Consider the following 11,286-nt stretch of genomic DNA (forward strand, 5'->3'; position numbering starts at 1 on the left):
CAAGAGGAGAGATCTGTGGAGATATGCCAATGAACACTGCTGTGGAGATATGTCGATGTCACACTGCTGTGGAGATATGCCATGACCACTGCTGTGGAGATATGCCATGAACACTGCTGTGGGAGATATGTCATGACACACTGCTGTGGTAGATATGTTCATGCCACACTGCTGTAGAGATATGTCATGTCAACACTGGGCTGGTGGGAGGGATATCTGTCATGAACACTGGGCTGGTGGAGATATATGTCATGTACCTGCTGTGGGAGATATCTGTCATGAAACTGCTGTAGAGATTGTCATGAACACTGCTGTGGAGATATCTGTCATGAACACTGCGCTGTAGAAGATATGGTCATGAACACTGCTGTGGATGATATCTGTCATGAACACTGGCTTTGTGGAGATATGTCAGGGTAACTGTGTGGAGATATCTGTCATGGAACACTGGCTGTGGAGATATGGTCATGTACACTGCTGTGGAAGATATTGTTCATGTACATCTGCTGTGGAAGATATGTCAATGTAGCACTGCTGTGGAGATATGGTCATGTACACTGGCTGTGGCAGATGATGCCATGAACACTGGCTGTGGAGATATGTCTATGTTACACTGCGGTGGAAAGCTAGCTGTCATGTACACTGCTGTGGAGATTATGCCATGAACACGCTGTGGAGATCTGTCAATGAACACTGCTGTTAGAGATTATGTTTGTACACTGCTGTGGAGATATGGCCAATGAACACTGTGTGGAGATATGCCATGACACTGCTGTGGAGATCTGTCCATGAACACTGCTTGGAGATATGCCAATGAAACACTGCTGTGGGAGATATGCCATGAACACTGCTGTGGAGATACTGCCATGAACCACTGCTGTGGAGATATCTGTCATGTACACTGCTGTAGAGATATGGTCATGTACACTACGGTGGAGAATATGTGCATGAACACTTGCTGTGGCAGATATGTCATGAACACTGCTGTGGAGATATGCCATGAACACTGCTGTGGAGATATGCCATGACCACTGCTGTAGAGATATGTCATGAACACCTGCTGTCAGAGATATGTCTGTAGCTGCTGTGGGAGATATCTGTCATGAAGACTGCCTGTCGAGAGATATGTCATGTACAACTGTGTGGAGATATGCCATGAACACTGCTGTAGAGAAGTATGTCAATGTACACTGCTGTGGAGATATGTCATGACCACTGCTGTGGAGATATGCCATGAACACTGGCTGTGGGAGATATCTGTCATGAACACTGCTGTAGAGATCTGTCCATGTATCACTGCTGTGCAGATATCTGTCATGACCCTGCTGTAAGAGATAGTCATGTAGCACTGTGTGGAGATATGTCATGAACAACTGCCTTTGTAGAGATATGTTCATGTACACTGTCTGTGGAGATACTCTGTCATGAACACTGCTGTGGAGATATGTCAATGTACACTGCTGTGGACGCATATCTGTCATGACCACTTCTGTAGAGATATGTCATGAACACTGCTGTGGAGAATATCTTGTCATGAACATGCTGTGAGATATGTCATGTACACTGGCTGTGGAGATATGTCATGTACAACTGCTGTTGGAGATATGTCATGTACACTGCTGTGGAGAATATGTCATGTACAACTGCCGTGGAGATATGCCAGGAACACTGCTGTGGAGATATGTCATGTACACCTGAAGGTGGAGATATTGTCATGCTACACTGGGCTGGGTGGGGCAGATTATGCCATGAACACTGCTGTTGGAGATATGTCATGAACCACGGGGCTGTAGAGATATGTTATGTACACTGCTGTGGAGATATGCCATGACAACACTGCTGTGGAGATATGCCATGACTGGGCCAAGCGTGAACATCGCTGTGGAGTATGCCATGAACACTGCTGTGGAGACTATGCATGAACACTGCTGTGGATGATATGCCATGAGACACTGGTGGAGATATTGTCTGTACACTGCTGTGGAGATATGTCATGTAATCACTGCTGAGAGATATGTCATGATAGCACTGCTGTGGAGATATGTCATGAACACTGCTGTTGGAGATATGCCATGACACTGCTGTGGAGATATATGACACACGCTTGTGAGAATATGCCATGAACACTGCTGTGGAGAGAATGTCATGAAGCACTGCTGTGGAGATTGCGTCATGAATCACTGGGCGTGGAGAATATGTCCATGAACACTGGCTGTGGAGATATGCATGTTACACTGGGGACAATCAGCTGACCTCGTGAGAATATGTCCATGACGACACTGCTTGTGGAGATATCTTCATGAAACTGCTGGATATGTATACACTGCTGTGGAGATATGTCATGTACACTGCTGTTGGAGATATGTCATGACATCGATTCATGTACCTGCGTGGAGATATGCCATGAACACTGCTGTGGGAGTATGTCATGTACACTGCGGTGGAGATAGTCATGTACAACTGCTGGGAAGATATGCATGACACTGTCTGTGGAGATATGTCATGAACACTGCTGTAGAAGATATGTTATGTACCTGCTGTTGGAGAATATGCCATGGAACAGACTGCTGATGGAGATATGCCATGAACTACACTGGCTGTGGAGATATGTCTGAAGTGTGAATAATCATGACTGCTGTGGAGATATGCCATGAACACTGCTGTGGGAGAATGCCATGAACACTGCTTGTGGAAGATATGCCATGAACACTGCTGTGCGAGATATCTGTCATGTACACTGCTCGTAGAGATTATGTCATGTACATGCGGTGGGATAATGTCCATGAACACTGCTGTGGAGATATGTCATTAGAACACTGCTGTGGAGATACATGCCATGAAACACGCTGTGGGAAGATATGCCATGAACACTGCTGTGTAGAGATATGCCATGAACACTGCTGTGGAGATATGTCATGAACACTGCTGTGGAGATATGCCATGAACACTGCTGTGGAGATTATCTGTCATGAACACTGCTGTGCGAGTATATTGGTCATGTACACTGCTGTTGGAGATATCTGTCATGAAGACTGCTGTAGAGATATGTCATGAACACTGGCTGTGGAGATATCTGTCATGAACACTGCTGTGGAGATATGTTCCATGTACAACTGGCTGTGGAGATAGTCTGGTCATGAACATCGCTGTAGAATATGTCATGTACACTGCTGTGGAGATATCTGTCATGTACACTGCCTGTGGAGATGATGTCCATGTAACACTGCTGTGGAGATAATGCATTGACACTGCTGTGGAGATATGTCATGTACACTGTCTGTGGAGATATGTCATGACACTGCGTGGAGATTATGCCATGACACACTGCTGTGGAGATATTGTCATGACACTGCTTTGGGATTATGTCCATGTACACTGCTGTGGAGATATGTCATGAACAACTGCTGATGAGAGATCATGTCAATGATACACTGGCTGTAGAGATGTTATGTATGCGGGGGGTACCATGAACACTGCTGTGGAGATATGCATGATACACTGCTGTAGATATGTCAGTGAACACTGCTGTGGAGATATGCCATGAACACTGCTGTGGAGAATATGCTGTTCATGAATACACTGCTGTAAGATAATGTCATGATACACTGCTTGGCAGCATATCTGTCATGACACGCTGATAAAGATATGGTTCCATGTACACTGCGGTGGAGATGATGTCATGAAACACTGCTGTAGAGATATGTCATGATACCTGCTGTGGAGATATCCTGTGAACACTGCTGTGGAGATATGCATGTACACTGTGTGGAGATATGCGCATGAACACTGGCTGTAGAGATATGTCATGGAACACTGCTGTGAGATATCGCATGAACACTCGCTGTGGGAGAATATGCATGACATTGCTGTGGAGATATTGTCCATGTACACTGCTGTGGAGATAATGTCATGACATTGCTGTGGAATATCCATGTATGTGGGAGATATTGTCATGAACACTGCTGTGGAATATGTCATGTACAACTGCTGTGGGAGATATCGCAATGAACACCTGCTGTGGAGATATCATGCATGGTGAGACACCATGATGCTGAGTGGAGATATGATGAAACACTGGTGAAGCATTACATGCTGTGGAGATATGCATGTAACATGCTGTGGAGATTATGTCAGACCTGCTGTGGAAGTATGTCTGTACACTGCTGTGGATAGATATGCTGTCATAGTACACTGCTGAGATATGTATGTACAGCTGGATTGCCATGCACACTGCTGTGGAGATAGTGTCATGACACTGCTGTAGAAGCATATTGTAATGTACTGGTAATCGACCTGCGTGGAGATATGCCAATGAACACTTGCTCGTGGAGGATATGCCATGAACCTGCTGTGGCGATTGTCATAAACTGCTGAGAGCCATGAACACGCTGTGTGGAGAATACTGGCCTATGACACTGCTGTGGAGATATGCCATGAACACTGCTGGTGGAGTATCTGTCAATGTACACTGCGCTGTAGAGATCATGTCATGTACACTGCGGTGGAGATATGTCCTGAACACCTGCTGTGGGAGATATGTATGAACACCTGCTGTGGAGATAGCCATGAACACTGCTGTGGAGATCATGCCATGAACACTGCTGTAGAGATATGTCCTGAACCACTGCTGTAGGAGATATGTTCATGTACACTGCTGTGGAGATATCTGTCATGAAAGACTGCTGTAGAGATATGTCATGTACACTGCTGGTGGAGATCTGCCATGAACACTGCTGTAAGAGATATGTCATGTACACTGCTGGTGGAGATATGTCATGAACAGCTGCTGTTGGAGATCATGCCATGAACACTGCTTGTGGAGATATCTGTATACACTGCGGAGAGATATGTCCATGTCCCTGCCTGTGGAGATATGTCATGAACACTGGCTGTAGAGATATGTCCGTACACTGGCTGTGGGAGATATCTGTGCCATTGAACACTGCTGTGGAGATATGTCATGTACACTGTGTCGGAGATTTCTTCATGAAACACTTCTGTGAGATATGTCAATGAACACTGCTGTGGGATATCTCGTCAAGAACAACTGCTGTGGAGATATGTCTGTACACTGCTTGGGTGGAGATATGTCATGTACACTGCTGGTGGAGTATGTCATTCACACTGCTGTGGAGATATGTCCATGTACAACTGCCGTGGAGATATGCCATGAACCTGCTGGTGGAGATATGCATGTACACTGCGGTGGCAGATAGTTGTCATGTACCCTGCTGTGGAGATGATGCCATTGAACACTGCTGTGGAGATATGTCATGACCACTGCTGTAGTCAGAGATATGTTATGTAATCTGCTGGAAATCCATGACTGTTGTGGAATATGCCATGAACACTGCTGTGGAAGCTCTGCCATGAACACTGCTGTGGAGATATGTCCATGAACACTGCTGTGGAGATTCATGCCATGAACCTGCTGTGGGATATGCCATGACACTCTGTGAGAGATATGCCGAACTTGTTATCTTATGTACACTGCTGTAGAGATATGTCATGCTACACTGCGGTGGAGATATAGTCATGAAACACTGCTGTGAGATATGTCATGACCACTGAGATACTGAACATGTGGGAATTATGCCATGAACAGCTGGGAGACCCTGAACACGGGCGAGATGTCACAACTGCTGAGAATGCCATGAACACTGCTGGTGGAGATATGCCATGAACCTGTGTGAATTGTCATGACACTGTGTGGAGATATGTCATGACCACTGGTGTAGAATGATGAAATGTCTAGCCATGAACACTGCTGTGGAGATATGTCATGTACACTGCTTGTGGAGATATCTGTCCATGAAACCACTGCTGTAGAGATATGTCATGAACACGGGATATCATGTCCTGTGTGGAGATATCTGTCATGAACACTTGAAATTCACACTGCTTGTGCGAGATATGTTCATGAACACTGCGGTGGAGATATGCCATGACACTGCGTGGAGAATATGCCATGAGAGCTTGAGCCAACATGCTGTGGAGATATGCCATGAACACTGCTGTGGGAGTTAATGCCGTTGAACACTGCTGTGCGAGATTCGCATGAACACTGCTGTGGGATCATGCCATGGAACACTGGGCTGTGGAGAATATGTCATGTACACTGGCTGTGAGAGACTATGTCATGTACACTGCTGTGGAATATGTCATTGAACCATCTGCTGTAGAGAATGTCATGTCATGCTGTGCATATCGTAGACACTGCTTTGGAGATATCGTCATTTGAACAGCTGCTGTAGAGATATGTCCATGAACACTGCTGTGGCTATGTAACATGCTTGAGTGCTGTCATGAACACTGGCTGTTAGAGATATGTCATTACACTTGCCTGTGGGAGATATCTGTCATGACACTGCGTGGAGATATGTCATGTACACTGCTGTGGAGAATATCTGTCGATTGAACACTGCTGTAGAGATATGTCGATGAATCTGCTGTGGAGATATCTGTCATGAACACTGCTGTGGATGACTATGTCATGTACACTGCTGTGGAGTATCGTCAGGAACACTTGCTGTGGAGATATCGTCACTGTTAACCTGCTGTGGAGATATGTCATGTACACTGCTGTGGAAATTGTCGTGTACCCTGTTGCTTGTGGAGATATGTTCACATGTACACCTGCTGTGGAGTATCTGCCATGAACACTGCTGTGGAGATATGTCATGAACACTGCTGTGGAGATATCTGTCATGAACCACTGCTGTGGAGATATGTCATGTACACTGCTGTGGAGATATGTCATGTTCCACTGCTGTGGAGATATTCGATGAACACTGCTGTGGAGATATGCCATGACACTGCTGTAGAGATAGTGTCATTGTCATGCTGTGGAAGTATGTCATGAACACTGCTGTGGAGATATGCCATGAACACTGCGTGGAGACTATCTGTCATGGAACACTGTGTAGAGATATGTCCATGTACCAACTTGCTGTGGAGATATCTGTCATGAACACTGCTGTAGAGATATGCATGTATCTGGTGGGTGCCATGAACTGCTAAATTCATTACACTGCTGTGGAGATGCATGGTCACGTGAGATAGAACATGCTGGAAATCTGAAACGTTAAGAGATATGTCAATGTACTGTGAGCTAGTCTGCCCCATTGGCTGTGAGATATGGCCATGCAACACTGCTTAGGGAATATGTATGAACACTGCTGTAGGATTGCATGTACCTGGCGTAAGGTACGCATGAACACTCTTGTCAGAGCATGTGTCATGTACACTGCTGTGGAGATTCATGACCTCTGAAGTAGTATTTACCTGCTGTGGAGATAGCCATGAAACACAGGCTGCGTGGAGATCATCTGTAATAACACTGGGATAGCTACACACTGCTGTCGTGAATATCTGTCATGAACACTGCTGGGTAGAGATATGTCATGTACACTGGGGCTGTGGGATATGCCATGAACACTGCTGTAGAGATATGTCATGTACACTTGCTGTGGAGATATGTTCAATGACTACACTCTGGGGCAGTAGTGCCATGATATGCTGGGTGGACATATTAGCCACGAACACTGCTGTGAGAGGAATCATGGTCCACAACTGCCTGGCAATATGCCATGACAACTGCTGGAGAGATATGTCATGTACACTGCTGTAGAGCTATGTCATGTTACACTGCTGTGCGAGAATACTGTCATGAACACTCTGTAGAGATATTGTCATGTACAACTGCCTGTGGAGATATGTCGATGAAAGCCTGGCTTGTAGAGATTATGTCATGTACACTGCTGTGGAGAATCCCTGTATCTTGAGATCTGCATGAACACTGCTGGGAGATATGTCACTTACCACTGCTGTGGAAGAATCTGTCAGACACTGCTGTAGAGATATGTCATGAACCTGCTGCTGGAGATCTTGATGCTGTGGAATCGTCGCGTGAACACTGGCTGTCGCGAGATATGTCAGTATGCTGGAGATACTACACTTGCGTAGGATTGTCATGCAGGCTGGGAGATATGTCAACAATCGTAAGTATGTCCGAAGCGCCCTGGCACTGCGTGGAACTGCAGTATGAACCATGCATAGAAGCACTAGCAGGGCATGATGGAGATATGCCATGAACTGATGGCCTGATGGGTTAATCCAAACTCCATGACGCGCGTGAAGAATCCAATTGCAAGTGAACCGACTGCTGTGGGATATGTCATGTACACTGCTGGGAGGATATGCAAATGCAACACTACGCTGTGTGAACTATTTTCAAGAGGATAACGACGTGCTGCTGGCAGATATCAGTTCCGAAAATGACCACAACTGCTGTGAGATATCTCATGATACACTGCTGTGGAGATATGGTCTGTACACTGGCTGTGGAGTATGTCAATGACACTGCTGGGAGATATGCCAGAACACTGGCGAGAGATACATGTCATGTCCATCTGGAGATGCATGACCTGGGGAGTTGCATGAAACTGGCTGTGAGGCATACCAGATCATGTAAAGGATGAGTACCAGTGCTCATGTGAGATCACAACGATGACATGTCGAGATATCTGGTCAGAACACTGCTGTAGAGATATGTCATGTACCACTGGCTGATGGAGATATTGCATGAACAACTGCGGCTGGAATAAGCATGCCGACATTGAGGTATGCCATATACACTGCTAGTAGAGCATGTCATGTCACTGGTAGACATATGCACACTGCTGTTGGAGATATGCCATGACCACTGCTGTTGGAGATATCTGTCATGAACCACTGCTGTTAGAGATATGTCCTGAACTGCTGTGGAGATATGCCGATGAACACTGGCTGTAGCGCTATGTCATGTACACTGCGTAAGAGATATGTCATGTACACTGCTGTGCAGATACTTCCATGAACACTGCTGTAGAGATCTGTCCATTCACTGCTGTGGAGATATGGCATGAACACTGCTGTAGAGATATGTCATGTACACTGCTGTGGAGAATAATCTGTCCAGAACACTGCTGTTGAGATATTCGTCATGTACACTGCTGTGAGAGATATCTGTCATGAACACTGCTGTATGAGATATGTCATGAACACTGCTGTGGAGGATATGGCCATGTCTTACTGCTGTGGAGATATCTGTCATGAACATGCTGTGGAGATATGTCATGTACACTGTGTGGAGATACTGTCATGTACATTGCTGTGGAGTATGTCATGACCACTGCTGGTGGAGATATGCCATTGACACTGCTGAGAGATATGGTCTTGGTCACTGCTGTGGGATATGCCGATAGTAAGCACTGGTGTGTGGAGATATGCCATGAGAACACTGGGGGCGGTGGAGATATGCCATGTACACTGCTTTGATGAAGATGGTCTTCGGAGGGAAATAGGAACAACATCTCTCAGTAAGTGGAAAGTGTTGAAACCGTCTATGGAATTAGTAACAGTAATTGATTCTTACTCTCGTCTCTCTGCACCACCCTCTCTCTCTCATCCTCCACTCCCCCCTCTCGTCTCTGCAGCCCCCCGCTCTCTCTCTCACTCCCTCATGCTCCCCCCCCTCTCTTCTCTCTCTCTCACTCCCTCCATCATGCTCCCCCTCTCTCTCTCACTCCCTCACGCCCCTCTCTCTCACTCCCTCACGCACCCCCCTCTCTCTCGCTCTCTCTCCGCTCTCTCTCCTATCTCTCTGTCTCTCCTTAAATCTCCTGCTCTTCTCTCTCTTTCTCTCTCTTTGCGTTCAAAGCCCCAGCCCATGCCTCTCAGTTTCCTGCCATATTTTTGAGGTGGCGCTGAACAACACCAGTAAACCTGATCCCAACAGTCACACTCTGACGCGGGGTGCTAGAGTTTCCTCTTACATACATACAGAGACAGAGACAGAAGCCAGAGACAGAGACAGACAGACAGGACAGACAGACAGACAGACAGACAGACAGACAGACAGCAGACGAGACAGAACAGACCCACCCACCCACCCACTCCACCACCCACCGACCGACCCACCCACCCACCCACTCCACCCACCACCCAACCTCACTAGGACCAAGGCCCAGCCATGACCCTGAAGAGGTGAAATGTACTAGAAGCTGTGTGTGTGTGTGTGGTCTGCTGTGTGCACAGTGTGTTTGTCACCAGTCCCTGACGGTGCGTAAATGATACTACCACAGCTCTCTTCTTGATAACGCTATCAATAAAGACGCCTGGGGAGGGCCCTCCAGATTTAAAAGAACCTTTGCCAATGGAAATTGCTGTCATGCTGTGAACTCATTGACTGAATTGAACTCATAGTGTGACAGTAAAAGTCACAGGTTCTATAATGAGCAAGAGTGTACAGTGTCCATATTAGGACAGCATTAGTCTCGGCAGGACTTGTTTAAATGTAAGTTGAAGCCATAAAAGGATGAGGGCCATAAATTGACTAGGATTGCGTAATAACCGATGTCACTGTGTGGTTCTCTCTCATGAGTATACTTACCAGAATGGTAAAACACAATAAGGGGGAATTTTACTGCAGCTTAATACACAATCGTATAACAAGTGTCCCTCTGTTTCTCTTACCCCCCCCCCCAGGGTTACTCAGACAGGCCCATCCCTTCACCTGTCTCTATTGTAACCTGCCCCAGTCATTACATCTGTCCCTGAGCCGTGCTGTAAGTGCACATGTCAACGTGCAAATTACAGGACAGCGGCACACGTTGTACGCAACTGATACACTCATCCTCTCTCCCTCCCTTCTGACTACGAAGCCAAAAGTGATAGAGTCTGAGAGACAGAAGAGAAGAGCAAAATAAAGAATTGAAGTGGTGAAGAAAGAGGGAAGGTGGGAAGGGGGGGGGGGGGGTGATAATACAGAAGGTGAGAAAGGAGGATGTAGCTGTTATTGAGGCCTGTTTCTCTGGTCGGTGGACCTGGTGACCCCCACTATGACTCACATGGACCAAACCATCCCACAGAGTCTACTTCCATAAGGGGTCAAGGGGTCAAGGTGATATGTGGGGTTAAAACGGTTCACTTTGTTCAGCATTCTTCTCTTGTCGACTCACTTGTAATTTAAACAATAAAAAAACGGCAGGTGAAGAGCCTCTCCCGAGTCCATGCGGGAGTTGTAGCGATGAGACAAGACAGTAACTACCAACAATTGGATACCACGAAATTGGGGGGAAAAAGGGTAAAATAATAATAAATTTAAAAGTATGAAAAAAAGTACCCACAAGTCATTCTTTTTTATTATTTTTATTTTACCCCTTTTTCATGGTATCTAATTGTTAGTAGTTACTGTCTTGTCTCATCGCTACAACTCCCGCATGGACTCGGGAGAGGCATGCGTCC

The sequence above is a fragment of the Salvelinus sp. IW2-2015 genome, linkage group LG28, assembly GCF_002910315.2.
Source record: "Salvelinus sp. IW2-2015 linkage group LG28, ASM291031v2, whole genome shotgun sequence".
Taxonomy (NCBI): Eukaryota; Metazoa; Chordata; class Actinopteri; order Salmoniformes; family Salmonidae; genus Salvelinus; species Salvelinus sp. IW2-2015.